Raw genomic sequence first — 17,189 nt, forward strand, 5'->3', positions numbered from 1 at the left:
TGATTTCTTAAGATATATTCCCTTAATATCTGTTAAAATTTCACATAATAGCCTTATGACATATCAATAGAGAGTATTAGTTTTTTATTTCTTCACAGGACCAGAATTTATTTTTAACATGTCATTTGTTTTAGAGATACTTATAAGAAAAATAAAAGAAACTATTCTTAAGTGTTCATTTGGTCTATTTTGGGTTAACAGATTGAATATCATTATAAATTTATCTTACCAATCACCAATAACATCAACATCAATATTGTTGCATTATTACCTGAATTATTCCTTAAAGATTCAAAACATAATATTGAACAATAAAAATTATTATCTCATTCTTACTAGTAATCAAAACATAGGTAAGTCCTTCTTTTGTTTCCCCATTTTTAGTAAGCATTAAACATTGCTAGCAGGCATTACCAAAGGGCAGCACCAAACATTTAGAAATTTTTTATTTCCAAAATAAGGAATGGTGATTTATTCAACTTTAATAGCTCAATATTAATTTCATGAATTTTACACCCAGAGGATTCTGATTGCTATAGCTCTTACCATGAATAAATTTTGTTCTTCCAAACTGATAAATAATTCTTACACCTTGGAAGACTGTAAAGCCCCAACCTCTGAATTAATTTACATAAAAACCAACCCGTTTTCTACTGTTTCCTTGAAATTCCTTCAGAGATTACCTCTCCTCATTCAGTTCAGACTGTATAAAATATCCACTAATACAATCTCCTTTTCTGTAGATTCTCAAATGCTTAGAGTTTAGAAAAAACTCGTGTGTAAATTTTTTTTAAAAATGTAGAAGTTAAGGACAAGTTAGTTAATGTTTTACTTTGTACCAATTTCTTTAATCTTGAAAATAGTATTGAATATATTGTTAAAGTGTTTTCTAATGCTATAGAGTTCATTCATCTTTGAAAGTAAAATAGACAAATTTTATAAAAAAATTTTTATATCATATCGATTCTATTTTTTATGGACATTGAATCTGGTAGGTAATGCCAAATCATCAAGGTATGTTACAAAGCTATTCCAATTAGACATTCACAAGAACTGGTCTCTATTCCTTCCCTTCTTCCTTCTTTAAATTGCCTTGCCTTTTCTTCCAATGGCATTTATTTTTCAATCTTTGAACCATTTATTTTCCCATTAAAGTGAAACACAAAGAATGGCTTTCATTACATCTCAGAGAAGTGAATTGCTGATCCATTGGCACCAACATATAGGTTCCCTCAATGGAGAAGTGAGAGAGTCATCTCTCTTTTCCATCTTTGAGACAGACTCTCACAATGGAAAAGTGATTTGAAAATCAAACATGCATTTCTGGCATTTTGTTGAAAGAGGAATCTTAGACTGAACAAGCAGATGGTCTAAGTCACCTATACACTTAGCTGTGTGAATAAGTACACAAAGCTTCAGAAGATTAAAACACTTTTAGAAACATGACAGAATAATGACATGACCAAATCTGGCAAAAAAAAGGAAGCCAGCATCCTTTGGTTTCTTTTGCAAACCAATTGCTTACATAAAACGCTGAAAGAAAAACCAAAACATGAAATAAATAGAAATAATTCTGCATGTTTCAAATTGTAATTTTTAGTTTCCCTAAGAATTTTGGATCACGGGACTCATAGAACAAAAATAGCACTAAATCAACCCAATCCCGCTCTGCCCTTTGGGAAATCCATGAATTTATATACTGTTTATAAAGATCACAAGGCAAAAATCAACATAAGGCTCATCAAAATATAAAACTAAAGGTAGTTCCACAAAAGCCTCAAGCAAATGCAGAAGTGTCAAAGTACTAGAAAGGCTACATAAGACCTCAACCCATCTGAAGGTAAGTTCTTCCACATGGTAAAACATATCCTCTGTGTGAACAGATCTGTTACACCATTGCAACAAACATTGTATATGTGATATTCCTAATTCTAAGGTTAAATAAAAATTATAAAGAAACAAAATTACAAAACCTATCATTGAAATGTTAGACTTTCTTGTTCTACTATTCATATATTTTGGAATATTCTATTAGACCTGCAGACAAAAATCTACCTTAATGCCGGAAATAATCCCTACAGTATAAAATAAAAGTAAAAGGAAAGATCATCCTATTTTATGATATATTACTTCGATCAATTAAGCTATGTGGTCAATTTTCCTGCATTGTGTTATGTACCATGCATGAAATGAAGAGCTCAACAGAGTCCATGATCTTGAGAAACTTGTGATCTGAAAGGCCAGACAAGATGGACACATTGCAGGACACATGTGTCAGTGGCAGCTACAGATAATACAAGCTCAGGAGAGAAGAGTTCATTGCTCACTGATGCAGGTCAAAAAGGGTTTTTTATTTTTTTGTCGGTCGTGGGGCTTGAACTCTGGGCCTGGGCGCTGTCCCTCAGCTCTTCAGCTCAAGGCGAGCGCTCTACCACTTGAGCTATAGCACCACTTCCGGTTTTCTGGTGGTTTATTGGAGATAGGAGTCTCACGGTCTTTCCTGCCCAGGCTGGCTTTGAACCGTGATCCTCAGATCTCAGCCTCCTGAGTAGCTAGGATTACAGGCGTGAGCCACCAGCGCCCGGCTTCAAAAAGGATTTTGAAGAAAGCTTTATGGCAGTTACTATGCAGAGGAAGAAATGGTAAAAGAAGAGCACAAAAAAACAAATGGTTGCTACAAAAAAAATGTTTAGGGTCTGTACAGTACAAGGCTCATCTGAAGGCAGGTGGATCTGATAACCCAAGTACCACAGTAGCTGTAAGAGGAACAGAAACAGGTCACTATAATGTGCTAGGGTAGATGACCTTTAGCAAGGCATATTGAACAAAGATCAGTTGGTGAAATAGGCTGATTTTAAGATTATGTTCATTATCAAAAACTAGCAATACTAAAACTAAATAACGTTATCACTGCCTAAACAGAGCAACTAGTTTCATTACATTGTAATCCCTTCTAGGGATTTGTCCATACGGGTGAATATTTTTACCTAGAAGTTGTTATACCATTTTGCACTCAGAATTTTTTCACTGAACATTACAAAATTGAACATATTTCTGCTGCTTTTAAAATATTCCTTGATGAAATGTACTTCCCTAGAAGACAGAAATAGGTCTATAGCAATAGTAGCTATAAACAGAAATTCTTTCTCTCGCTCTTTCTTTCGTTTCTTTCTTTCCTTCTTTCGTTATTTCTTTCTTTCATCAGTCATGGGTCTTGAACTCAGGGCCTAAGTGCTGTACCTGAGATTTTTTTTTCTCAAGGAGCATGCTCTACCATTTGAGCCACAGTGCCACTTCTAGTTTTCTGGTGGTCAATTGGAGATAAGATTCTCATGGACTTTTCTGCCTGGGTTGACTTTTAATCATGATCCTCCAGTCTCTGCCTCCTGAATGGCTAGGATTACAGACATGAGCCACCAGCATTCAGCTCAGAAATTAATTCTTGATGAGTTTTTGTAAACAAACTTTTCTGGAAAGTTCTTAGGTATACCCACAGATTCCATGTTGTGAATTTTCCAGTGCATCTGTAATGACAAACATTTCATTCCATTGTCCTCCCTGCCCTCTTCCACATTCATTAATCTCACATTTCATATTTTATTGATTTATTTTAAATTTATTCTGTACTTTAGTAAGTGTACAAAAGCCAAGTGTCTTTTACTTTCGTACAGTAGAATCTTGCACAGTTTGCTTCTCTTCTCTATCCCATAATTTCATCCTCTATACATTGATGATGATTAAATAACTATCTCTTCATAACATCACTGTGATGATTTAGGAGGTGGTTTTATGATAGATATATGTATAGTGAGTTAACAGTAAAGGTTCGGGGATCATTCTATCTGGATTCAAAGTTTGCTCGACTTCTAGCTGTAGAACCCTAGGCAAGTTAGCCAACCCATCTTTCTTCATGAAAACCATGAGGATAATAATAATAATACACATGTGTACTAATGTTAAGGTTCCTGTAAGGCAAAAAATAGTAAAGTAGGTAAAGTGGCTTGGGATTGTGGTTGGCACAGTATTTGCATCCTGGTAACCAGCCAATAATTGGTAACAATACAGAGCACCCTTCATTTAAATAGAATAATTTATCATCTCTGCCAATCAATATCTTACATTTTGCTGAACCTTAGGACATGAACTTAATTTACTTAAAAAAGAATTATGGTCCGAGTGCAGGTGGCTCACGCCTGTTATCCTAGCTACTCAGGAGGCTGAGATCTGAGGATTGAGGTTCAAAGTCAGCCCAGGCAGGAAAATCTGTGAAACTCTCTGCTGCAATAAACCACCAGAAAACCAGGAGTGGTGCTGTGGCTCAACTGGTAGAGCGCTAGCCTTGAGCTGAAGAGCTGAGGGACAGCACCCATGCCCTGAGTTCAAGCTCCATGATTGACCAAAAACAATAAAGGTACATTTACTAACTGCCAGGCACTGTTGCAAACACTACAATAGTTTGTTTTTGATTTTCAAAAGATTTTTGTGAGAAAAGTACTACTGCATTTCTCATATTAAAAATATGAAGATGCAGCATATAGAGACTATGTAATTAATTAACCCTGCATCATCAAGAGAATAAATCACTTCATCTACCCCCACTGCTAGTGGCTTTTGGAGCTGTAATTCTCACCCAGGCACCAGCTCTGAAACCTGCTACCTATGATACAGTGATACTCTGTGGTTTCCAAGAAAGAAAAACATTCAAGCCATAGGCCCTTTTCTAATGCAGTCCTCTAGGCCACATGCCAATCTCCATAAGCCCCCTTCTTGACACTTGAAAGCCTATGGGAAAAAATGTCCATGAACATGCAGGCTCCATGCCTGCATGGTTGTGACACCAATTGTCCCACCCCACCCCCAATGCCACTTCACACACAGAAGATTAACAGTTCAGGAGATGTATGGGAAACTCCAAAAACAGAAGGCAGATGAGAAGCAGTAAGGTATTTTATCCATGAATGTCTTCACATAATAATCTAAATGTTGGTGGAGGGGATGCTGCCCTGCAATACAGAAAGACCAGCTCCTGCTGGCAGGAAGCTCAGCATTGACAACAACCACTGAAAAGGAGGCGGAGAGCTTTGACAGCTGGGAATAGACATCTGGCAAGGGATCAGAGCGACTACACATAAACCAATCCAACCCAGAGCTGCATTGAAACACATTTCCTCTTGATACTATGGGACAGCTTACTGAGTCTACTAATAGAAAAATGGAGCTAAGAAAATTCAGCTGGAAACAAATCAGTTTCAAGGCAACAAGGGCATAAGTCTTAATTATGCATTAGGAAATTCCAGAACTTAACCTCATCAGAATCTAATCTGACCACACCTGAGTATAAAATATTGATCAACTATATTTAAGGTTTTTATGTCAGTATAATTAAATGCTAAAGATTACCATGAAAACTAGCGAAGTAGTTTCTTTTTCTGTCTCTGTCTCTTTTGTATACACACATACACATATGTCTAGTGAAGAGAATTGTGTGTGTGTGTGTGTGTGTGTGTGTGTATGATACTGAATATTAAACTCAGAGCCCCCTGCTTGCTATCAGGTAATTAAACCACATCTGCAGTTCAGGTGTCAATTAAGGACATGCCCACTCACATTCCATCCTCCATTCACTGCCAGTCCTTATGCCAATCAGTGTCTGGCACATCTCCCCTGGCCTCTTAGCTTTCTCCAATGAGCTCTCCATTTTTCTTACATAGATATTTGCCTTTGTAAAATCTGTGCACATTTCATCAGATTTTAGCTTTGCCTCTTGGAAGACCAGGACTGACCCCATTTCATATCTGACATGACTGTACATTTGTCCTAAACTTCTTTTGTGTAACATGGAAACATTGTTTTAGTCACTTCAACCAGCAGCTCAAATGATAACAGCAAACCTTTTACTGTGTGTGAAATCTCCCATGCAACCAGTGATGTTCCCTTTATAATATAAGAAAAAGGGTTACAGAGGCTAAACATTTCCCCAAAGTCATTCATTTAATAAAAGATAGAGTCAGAACCCAAATCCATAAATCCTAAATACAGAGAAGATTGCTGGAAACACTTTACTATGCTGCCAAGTAATTTAGCCTGCTAAGTCAAATACATTGATTGAAATTGAAATATTTGTATCTATACTAACATTAGAATTTTTGTCTATACAGTTATTCCCAAAGTGCCCCAAACTTCTAGAGAATACAGAACATGTGCTGACATCACACACAACCTTGATTCAGGAGAACATTTCCAATGTTGCTCACATTCATTTATTCATCTATTGCTGCACTAGATTTTTAGTGATTATCATGTGCTCGACACTAACATTATTTTAAATACACTATTTGTTCCACAAAGAAGTGACTATAATAAATAGGGTAGTATTTAAGCCAAATTTTATTTCAAGAGAATTTTAACTTCAGGCTACCTTTTTACCATTGTCACTAAACAATGCCTCAAAATTGTTTCTTCTATCTATTCATGTCATTCTGCTTTGATTTAGAATCATGGCCTTTTATGAGTTTCCCTTTGTCAGGACACAGATGATTTCATTGGTCAGCAATAGCTCATTAGAACAGATGATTCAAGCATGTCTCCATGCTGTTGTAAGTTTTATTCTATATTAATTTCACACATTTTTAAATGAAGGAGGTTGTAATCAATAACAAAAATGAAAAATCTCTTGGTTACATTGTTTGAATACATCAAAATCATTGATTAGCTCAAAAAGCAGTGGAGAATAATAGAAACGAGAGATTTGCCTTTAGCTGGGTGCTTCACTTTTACACTTAATGACTCAAACCACATATCCCTTATTTAACTTCCCTAAGCCTCTATTTCCCTTATTTGATATTTGTTGTTAGAACTAAATGAGTCAGGTATTTGACATTATAAGTAGATATTCAATAAGGCCCTTTAATAATTACAAGTCAAACTTTCCAAACAAGTTGTAGGCTTCCTCCAGACTCATTTTAAAATCACATATTCTCTGGAATTCAGATAGCACAGATTTGAAGTTTAAAAATGGTTTATGTAATGAATGAATGTCCCACAGTCTAATCAGTGGAATTTTCAGATACAAATTCAAATGGGTGACCTCCCAAATCAAATCTACCTCAGCTATGACTCATAAAAGTAATTACAATAAGTCTTGAGCCTTCCAAGATGCTGGCTTATTCCAAAAGGTCAATGCACATAAGGTTAAAATACAAAAAGAAAGCTTTGATCAATCATCATGAAATGGCATTTAAAAAGGAAAGGCCTAAAACACAGGGATAGGGTTGGTTATGACAATGTGAAAGCAGGGAACATACAAGAAAAAGAAAATGTATGAAAGCCATACTGATTTATCATTAATAGAATCCAGTGGAAGCACAGACTAATAACAAATCATAATAGCAAGCAGTTACACAGCAACCTTTGGCTTCAAAGCATTGGATCAATTTTGGATCAATTTTTTTTTGGTGGTTGCAGGGCTTGAACTCAGGGCCTGGGCATTGTCCTTAAGCTCTTTTGCTCAAGGCTATCACTCTACCACTTTGAGCCACAGCTCCACTTTCAGCTTTGTGGTGGGTAATTGGAGATGAGTCTCAAGTAGGAGCCAACAATGCTGGATAAGAAATGTACTCATTACCTTGCTCATAGACCTGTAATCACTTTGTAGAGTACGTTCACATAAAAAAAAACATAATTGAAAAAATATCTCATGGATTTTCCTGCAGGGATTGGCTTTGAACCATGACCCACAGATCTCAGCCTCCTTAGTAGCTAGAATTATAGGAGTGAGCCACCATTACCCAGCTGTGAATTGCTAATGTACCCATTTTGCATGCAATACAGATGCCACTTGACAACTGGATAAGTGAAGATACAGACCATCAAAGTTTTCAAATACAGGAAATCCATAGGTCAGGGCTTGACCTTCTTTAATTAAATTCAATGGTAATATATAAACAGAAGAGAGAGGAGAAAGAGAAGAGAAAAAAAGAAAGAAGAATTAAAAACAAAAAAAGGGAAATAAAAGAGATGATATTTACAAGCACTTACAGTCTCAAATACATTGTTCAACTTGTTCCTCAAAACAACTTTGGGTTAGATAATACCATAAGAAAATCCAGACTGAGAATTGCTAAGGAATCAAACATCTAAAAATAACAACAAGAAACCCACAAAAAAAATTGTGCAAAGCCAAGTCTTTTCTGAATCTAGAATCCAGAAGATTCTTAATATGCAAAGCAGGGAATCTAAAAGGTAACAAAAGGAATCTATCTTCAACCAAAAGTGAATATATGTATAGCTAATAAAAGCATAATGTTATTGTTATAATTTACATAATGTTTTTAAACAAACAATATCCATTTTCCATGTTGGAATAACTTGAGCTATCACAGCAAAGCAAAATAAATTTTTTCATCTTAATATCTTCACCACTGTTGAAGTTATTAATAACTTTCATATACATATAGATCCAAGACTGATTTTCCTAGTGTGGATAGGTATCAGAAAATACAAATCTGAAATTGGACTATCTAGGTTCAAGTTCTGGTTCTCCCTATCATTTAGCAATGTGCTTGTGGTCTAGTCACTTCCTACCTCAAATTGTTCCACTGTACCTGATAGTTCTAGGTACGTCAGGAGACAATAATGAGGACTGATAGCATGCTCAGATACACAATCAGAACAAAATAAATATTAGCTGTTAGTCTCATTATGAAATGAATCACATGCCTTTTTTAAGCTACTGTCTATTATTACTGAACTGTGCTTATTCCCAAAGTAGACTTCTTACCTACCATGGCACAGACAGGACTTAACTTAGTTTTTGTCACAAAGAAATGTCATTGTCAAAGAAATGAAATTGACTGCTTTTAAATATCATGTCTCCATAGTGAAATATGCCAGATTGTTCCCACTCATTCCAGTTAAGTATGTCTGAATAATGACATATTCATAATGCCACTTACTACTCACAATTTGATAAATAAAGATAGATAGTGGGATAATAGCAAGTGGTTATCATTTGATCCCATTTTATCCTCCTGTCCACTTCTCATCATCACTATCTCCTTACAGAAAAGAAATCTGCTTCCTTATATCACTAATATAAATTTATGAATCAAAGACATTTTGAAGCTTTGACTGCTTCTGTAAAACAACATTAACTATAAAACATCAAGCTCTCTAGAAATCATAAGGATCTTGGCATGTGGATGGCCACTTTTAAGTGTTTATCCTTCTAAAAGCAAACAGAAGAACACTGTGAAATTCTTAGTGTTATTTGAAGTCTTGGAATATGAAAATTCATAAAGGCTAACTAAATCCTAGGTATGAAAAGACAGGCACAGAGGAAGAAGCATTTGAAATATTAAAGAACAGGCAAAATTCTTCAGCACTATTGATTTTGAAAGCACAAAGGGAATGTTTAGAACAGGAGGTACACATCAAAAAGTCGTTGTAAAACATTGCCCATATCATCTCCACTGTCAGTGACTTTCAGTAGAAAGTATAAGCTTAAAAAAACAAAAGGAAAGGAAAGCCTCACTAGGGCTATTTTACTGATACACATTCATTTGTTACATACAGGCCTCTTGATTCTCATGGATTCTCGAAACTGTCAGAAATCCTACAAATGTCAATCATGTTATATAAGCAAAACTATTATCTTCATTGCTGAGTGTAATATTTGAGGGTCTAGATGTGCCTTACTAGCAGAAATGTAAATCCATTACCATTTATATAGTTCAGTCGACCTAAACTTAAGACATTACTTCAATCTGGCATTTATCTTGGTGCTGTAAAGCAAGCAATTTCATCCATGCATGAATCCCATGCAACAGTTTATCTTAACTCCTACTTAAGATTTCAATGTAACAATCTAGTCAATTAAATAAAGACTTAGTCAATTAAATATATATTGGATCCTGTTTACTTTCATATTTATTATAATATGACCCTTTGAATAAGAATGATTCTGTGTGTGTGTGTGTGTGTGTGTGTTTGTGTTTGTGTGTGTGTGTGTGTGTGTGTGATGAGAAAGAGAAAAATAGGGACTAGGATTTGAAAGGACACTTCTTCTTTTCCATGGCAAATCCCGAGACACCATTGTTACCAGAAACAGACATTGTGTTTCCAAACATTTGAGACTAATTGCTGGTTTGCTAAGGAATGATGGGGTGCAATTTCCAAAGACTCTAGTGTTGAGCTCAGCTGTTTTAACATCTCTCACAGCCAACACCTACACATCTGAGGGCATATCTAGATAATAGAAAACATAGTGAAGAGAAAAAAATCAAAAGAAAGGAGGACACTTGAGTGCCAGAAGCATTAATGACATTGATTAGTTTAGGGCTCATGGCAACCCACTTAACCTCTCAAGATCTTGGAATCATATATTAAATGAAGATGGAAAAACAGTAAAGAAATTTTATAATTTAAATTTCTTTGATTTGTCAGGTTGAGAGGAAAAGCTGAATTCTGGTTCTATAAATGAAAGTCACCATTGCTTAACTGGCTTTAAAAATTCAAAAGCCATTCTGAGTTCATTTAGAAACAATACTATTCTAATGACCCTGATTGGTTAATAATACCCATGAACAAATAAGCAAGCAAGACAGTTCTACTTGGGTTTGACCAAGGAAAACTTTCCACTAAATATCCATTCATATAAAGTTCTAAGACAAGTAATCCCAAAAGCAGAGATGCTGTGGAAAAATACTTTCCTTGATTAGGGCAGTAACAATCTGCAGATTGTTATGGAGGTTTAGAACCTTTGTTTTTTAGAGCTGGGAAGTTGGCACAGTGGTAGAGCGCTTGCCTTGCATGCCTGAGGCCCTGGGTTCGATTCCTCAGCACCACATAAGCAAAAAAAAGAAAAAAACCGGAAGTGGCGCTGTGACTCAAGTGGTAGAGCACTAGCCTTGAGCAAAAGAGCTGAGGGACAGTGCCCAGGCCAAGAGTTCAGGCCCCACGACTGGACCCAAAAAAAAAAAAAAAAAAAAGAACCTTTGTTTTTTAATCAAAACCTCTAAGGATTTTCAGTATCCAGTAGACTGGAAGAGCCTTCTTTTGCTCAGAAGATTTTCAGGGAAATTCCTTTGTAAGTCCTGCTAGAAATGTTGCTGATAATGCTGAGATGAGGTCTTAATGGACATACAAATAACAGCTCTCAAAGAACTGACAGGCCGGGGAGGGGGGGAAGGGGGGGGAACTGTGACGCCAAATAAGAATGCTGTAATAGAAGTTTATACAGAATGCAGTGGGACCCAATGGAATAGATTCAGATGGACTTGTATCTTGAGTTCTCTAGAACTCACTTCACAGACTTTGGAACCAATCAATTGTGAGGGGAGAAGAGTCCACAATACCAAAACAGCAGTCCTTACAGCATAGCAAAGAAAACAAATGTTAACATATTGCAAATATGGATGATAAAAAAGGAGAAACATGAAATAAGAACAAATTGATATCGACAGGGAATCAGAACTGTTCTCTGAAACCCTTCCATCTGTAATAAAGAGAGAAGCTGAGTATGTCTTAACCTGTCAAAGATATCAAAGAGTATGACTGTAGCAGGATTAAAATGTGAGGCTGGGCAATTTGTTCTAGCTCTAGAGTCTAACTTTTCTTCAAGGTAAATTGCAAGGATGAAAGACAAAAACTGAGACCATAAAAGTCATTACTATCATCAAGAACCAGATCTGCTAAGGCCTCATAGACCATCGAAACATCCCATAGAAAATAGATTAGGAAAGGACAACAGTTTAATAATATGAGTTATCACAATATCCCAAGAGAGAGGAAATGTTGACTTGCATTTAAAGGACAAATATAAGTATAAAAAAGAAAAAAAACTATAGAAAACACATTATATCTTGGTGACTGAAGATAGCTATGAAGGAAAAGAAGACATTAGGATGAGTCCAGGGTTTCTCCAAGAAGCAAACTGGAGGGCACTGAAAGAAGGATGGGCAGAGGCACTGTACAGTATGTCATAGTATATCATGCTGTTGACATGTTGTGCTGCAGTGACATTGAGGCACTAAAATAAGGGTGCAATGGAGCAGTTTTTGAAAATCAGTATAAGAAATTAGAAGATACATGGGAATTAATGACTATAAACTTGACATTCAGAGTAAAATACACACATACACACACATTGATAGAGAAACAATTATCTAAATGCCTCGACTTTCTCATGAGCTGTGTATTACAGAGCCCAAAGCCTTCTTCTGAACTCTCCGTAAACCTTACAACCTCCCTGCTTACAAAGAGCTGACAGTCCAGGAGAGCAGAGCTGGACAAAAGCCATTATTATACTAGGTTTAAACTGCTCAAATGACATTTCCTCAGATGACATTCTTACAGAGAGTGCTACAACATAATAAACCAAGGTAGCAAACTGAATATGAACTAGAACAGTGCATTAGAGACTATATCACTAATACTTAATATCTAAGACATCAATGCCCCACATTAGAGTCTGTGTGAAAATTGTTTCATTAATTTATTCATTCAATACTCATTCGGTCTACTATATTGCAAGCAATGCTTTAAATACAATAGCGATAACACTACTTAAAATGCACAGTGTAGCAAAGAAAATTAGACAAACAACAAATAAGCAAGTTTTCTGTGTACTGTGAGAGAAATAAGCCAGGTGATGGGAAGGAATTGATTTTAGTAGCTTGGTCAAATGTTTGCTTAGCTCAGATCCCAATGGGAAGCTAATGTTGTACAAATCATCTGCTTGTGTCTCTGAGACACACTCTGCCTGTGCTCTCGAATTCTTTCTTACTGTTCCACTGTAGACAGCTGTCCTCCCCAAAATCCCCATTGTTCAGAACCAAATCATTAGCAAATTCTTCTACTGAGCAGAAGAGTTCGAGGGGGTTACAGAGGAGCATCGTATTTAACAGATGAAAGCTTCCAGCATCTCAGCCTTCATGCTGGATTGTTGATGAGTTTTTAATTTCTTCCTCATAGTTTCTTGAATGAAATTCCAACTAAGCAAAAAACCCAAGAGGAATTCTCTTGACCCTTAGACACCTGGAAATAGCTACCCTTCTTGGACATGAATAAAAATTAAGTCAGATTAAATAACACTTAGATATTTCTATGCAATATGTGTGTATATTCCTGTGTAATCAGCATCTTATTTCAAAATAGGCCATGTCCATGTCCATGCATTACTTTTCAGAAATTCCAATTTGGTAATTCAGATCTTAAATTTTAGATTTACTATGAAAATACCAGGAGATAGATACAACATTATACTACAAAAAAACAGCTAAGAAGAATATAAACTATCTCTCAACCAATGACGAAAAGAGTGTTCTTATTATCATTTGCAGAAGGTCTCTACTAAAGTGTATTTCCATTTAGATAGGTTTTGTGACAAAACAGGAAGATTGGGTCGGCCTTGAGAGGTACTTTGTAGAAAGAGCAGATCTTGTGGTAAATAACCCAGAGGAAGACTTGAACTGCCCCAGGGCAGTGTGAGGTCTTTGGTCACCTTGGAGAAGGGGCATCACTGGAAGACATGAAGACACTAGAAGAAACACAGATTGCTAGAAGGTTAGAATTGGCAGGGACTTTAAAATTCTTCAAGTGAAGAGCCCTCCTTGTTGAAAACTATGTTCCTGGAACAAGATGTATCTTAAGACACAGAGAAAGGTGGAAGAATCTTGAAATGGTACATGATCCTCAGTATGCAGTCAGAAGAGTCTTTAGACTATCTTCTGAATACAGAATTATAGCTCTTCACCACCAACTTTGATTTAGTATGATCTTGTTCTCAGAAAAAAATCTTTTTAAAAGTTTATATTGTGTAGTTTTTTGTGGCTCTGGGGATGAATTCCAGAGCCACATTTATGCTAGGCAAGTATACTATTTATACTTCCATCTCTTTATACAGAAAGTTTGAAAAAGGCTCCCCTTTATGGCATATGAAATCCATCCATTTATTATTTATTATTATGAGTTCATATGTTCCAGTGATAGACTTTTTTACTCAGTACTTAATGTATTCGTTAATAAATTTTCAAATGCATTATCAAGTATTTGCTAAATTTCAGGTCTGTATGGAAGGCGACAAAGTCATCTAGGTTGCTATCCCTGATCCTAGGAGATGTTCTCTGGACAGACACCATCTTATCCATAATAGTGCATGAGCCATGAGCAAAACATGCAGGTATGAGATACTCATGGCTGGAGATTCACATTGCTCTTCTGTCACAATGCCTGTGTTGGCACTGCATTCTGTTATGTGTGCTAACTCTAAGGTCATATATCTCAATAGAGAACTAGGATTTCCAATCTCTACTCAACATATTTCCACCACATAGCAGTTCTCCAGTTCTAAAATGTACATAGAGTTGGCCACCCTTACAGAATAGCCCCCAGTGATAACTATTCACACTAACATTTTTTATTTTACACCTACCACAAATGATTTCTTTAAGTGACAATAAAATTTCAGGCAATATAGAAATCATACTTGTTGAATAAATGGTAAGGAAGTAATCATTCTGTTATTTTCCATAGGGACAGAACACTGAAATAAAACATCACTTACTGAGTTTTCCATCCATAAAAAGTCAAATACAATGTGGAATATGTTTCATGTGATGTTTAATGATTGTTTAAAAGAAGGAATTTGATGTCCATAAGAAAAGGTGAAAGACATTGGAATACCCCAGTCTAGAGAAGTACTTGGAGAAATGCTATAAATAGAATGGTGAGTGAAGGGGTCCATTTGATCTGAGAGGGAAAAATTAGCCTAAAGACTCATTCCTTTCTTAGAATTAACCTTAAAAGCAAACTAAAGTATGCTAGCAAAATGTTGATAAACATAAGATCTGATTACCAAAGACTAATAATTGCAAGTCACTAAAGGATACTTTTCATACTAAAGGGCTTGAAAAACACTTAAATACCAAAGTATATTTCTATTACATTTTCATAATGAAGGTTGTAGGGCTATCCCATGGGGTTGGGGCCACATGACAATTCTTTCAGGGAAGTTAATACTATGGCATGGGCACTTGTTAATATTTATCGAATGTCACTAAGCAGAGAATTCTGAATAATTTAAAGATTATTCTCTCCACAGTTGTAGTCTTCACCTTCCCCAGGCCTGTCCTCACATTCAGGTATATCTTGAAAAGAGGTTTGCTGAACTTTTCTGGCTGATATATACTGTGTGTAGGCTAACAAATGCATATTAAACTGGATGTATTTACAATTATAGATCAACATTGCTGGCTCACTAATTATAAAAGAGATAAATCTAAGGACAAAATACAATATTTTAGACTTCCAGGAAGAGGGATGTTGTGACCCCAGTTCACACACAGTTATATCAGTTAACTATGACTTAGCAGATAAAAGTAGGTTCACTTTCCCAGAACATTTTCCCAACAACATGAGTTCATCAATGTTAGTGTATGTCAGCTGTGTTTAGCCCACATTTGTGGCCATGATATACAAGTAAATAGATTGAATAGATCCTTCCAACTACATTTGGAATTAAATTTGCTGGTTAGTTGTTGATTTCCTTTACAAACCCCATCTCTATAGAAAACTCTTTTCTTCCTGAGGAATTGCTCTGTAGAAATATCTGGAGAAGTTAGAAAATCATTTTCCAGGCAAGGAACTAATAGCAAAATTTCTTTTTTTTTCAGTGTCATGCTTTTAATTTTTAAATGTTTTCTTATTGTGAAAATACCGTACAGAGGGGTTACAATTACATGAACAAGACAATAAGTATATTTCTTATCAAGCATTGTTGCCCCCTCCTCTGTTTTTCCCCTACCATCCCTGCCTTCCCATCTCTACGACAACACTCACCACCCCCCACCCCTAAGAAACCAGCCTATGTGTGGATTAATATATCTACAGTCTAGCTGTAGCTACATGTTGAGACTCTGATCTAGAGTACTGTAAGAGTTCATGTCTAATCACCTGGCATGGTGCTTCATCTGTTTCTCATGATCACAAATATCATCACAACATGATTGGAAACATCCAGGAGTTTAAGAGAACTAGACAAAAAAAAAAAAAAATAGGAAGCTTAAAATGTGAAGACAGCTTGAAGCTGGTGGCTCACATCTATAATCCTAGCTACTCAAGAAGCTGAAATCTGAGGATTACAGTTGATTGAAAAAGCTCAGGGACAGCATCCAGGCCCTGAGGTCAATTCCCACTACTGACAAGAAACATTAAAAACAAGAGAAGGCTCTTGTACATAAGAAGCAAGATCTCTACAAAAGGAAATCTTCCAACTTACAATAGAAAGATAACTTTGGCTTTGTTGAGGCTACACCTTTGAAAATTATGAGTGTTATCACCTTCTTATACAAAGAATGCTCCTCTACAAATGAAAAAACATATGGGATTGGCTGGCAGGTGGCTCATTAGTAGAGTGCCTTGCATGCATGAGGCCGTGGGTTCAATTCCTCAGCACCACATGAGCAGAAAAATAAAAAAGCCAGAAGTGGTGCTGTGGTTCAAGTGGTAGAGTGCTAGCCTTGAGCTGAAGAGCTGAGGGAAAGCGCCCAGGCCCAGAGTTTAGGCTCCACAACCGGACCAAAACAAAACAAAACCATATGGGATAATGTGCTTGAGTGACTAATAAGTTTCACCAAGCCTCAAATCTATAATGTATCACTTGAACATGTACATGAGTTCTACAGACATCGATTTGTGATATTCATGAATAAAACTAGAACCGCAGCCTCATCCGTGCCCTATAGATTTTATTTCCTTTATGCTCTGTCAGTTGAAACCCTGAGATCATCACACATGTGATAATAAAAACAAAAAGCTACCATCATATTGGAAATCAGTGGACATGACTGTATGAACTACCTTGCAGGACACCTCAGTGATCCTGCCTATTATCTCAGCAATGGCTTTCTAAAAAAAATCTTCCAAAATTCTTTCATTTACATACATATGTGTGAGTGGGTGTGTGTGTATATATATATATATATATATATACATATATATATATATATATATATATATATCTCAGTTCCCTAAACCCTGGAACCAAAGCCCCTGCTCAGCTTTCCCACAACATGCCAGTACCCAGCACCAATGAGTAATTCTGCCACTTTGTTGGGCACTCTCAGGATTCATATCCATCCCTAGGTGGAAGAAGGATTCCAATGAAGAGATCCTATGCTGAAAGGCTTAAG

Source organism: Dipodomys spectabilis, unplaced genomic scaffold (genome assembly GCF_019054845.1).
Source record: "Dipodomys spectabilis isolate Male_0828 unplaced genomic scaffold, ASM1905484v1 ptg000094l, whole genome shotgun sequence".
Classification (NCBI taxonomy): Eukaryota; Metazoa; Chordata; class Mammalia; order Rodentia; family Heteromyidae; genus Dipodomys; species Dipodomys spectabilis.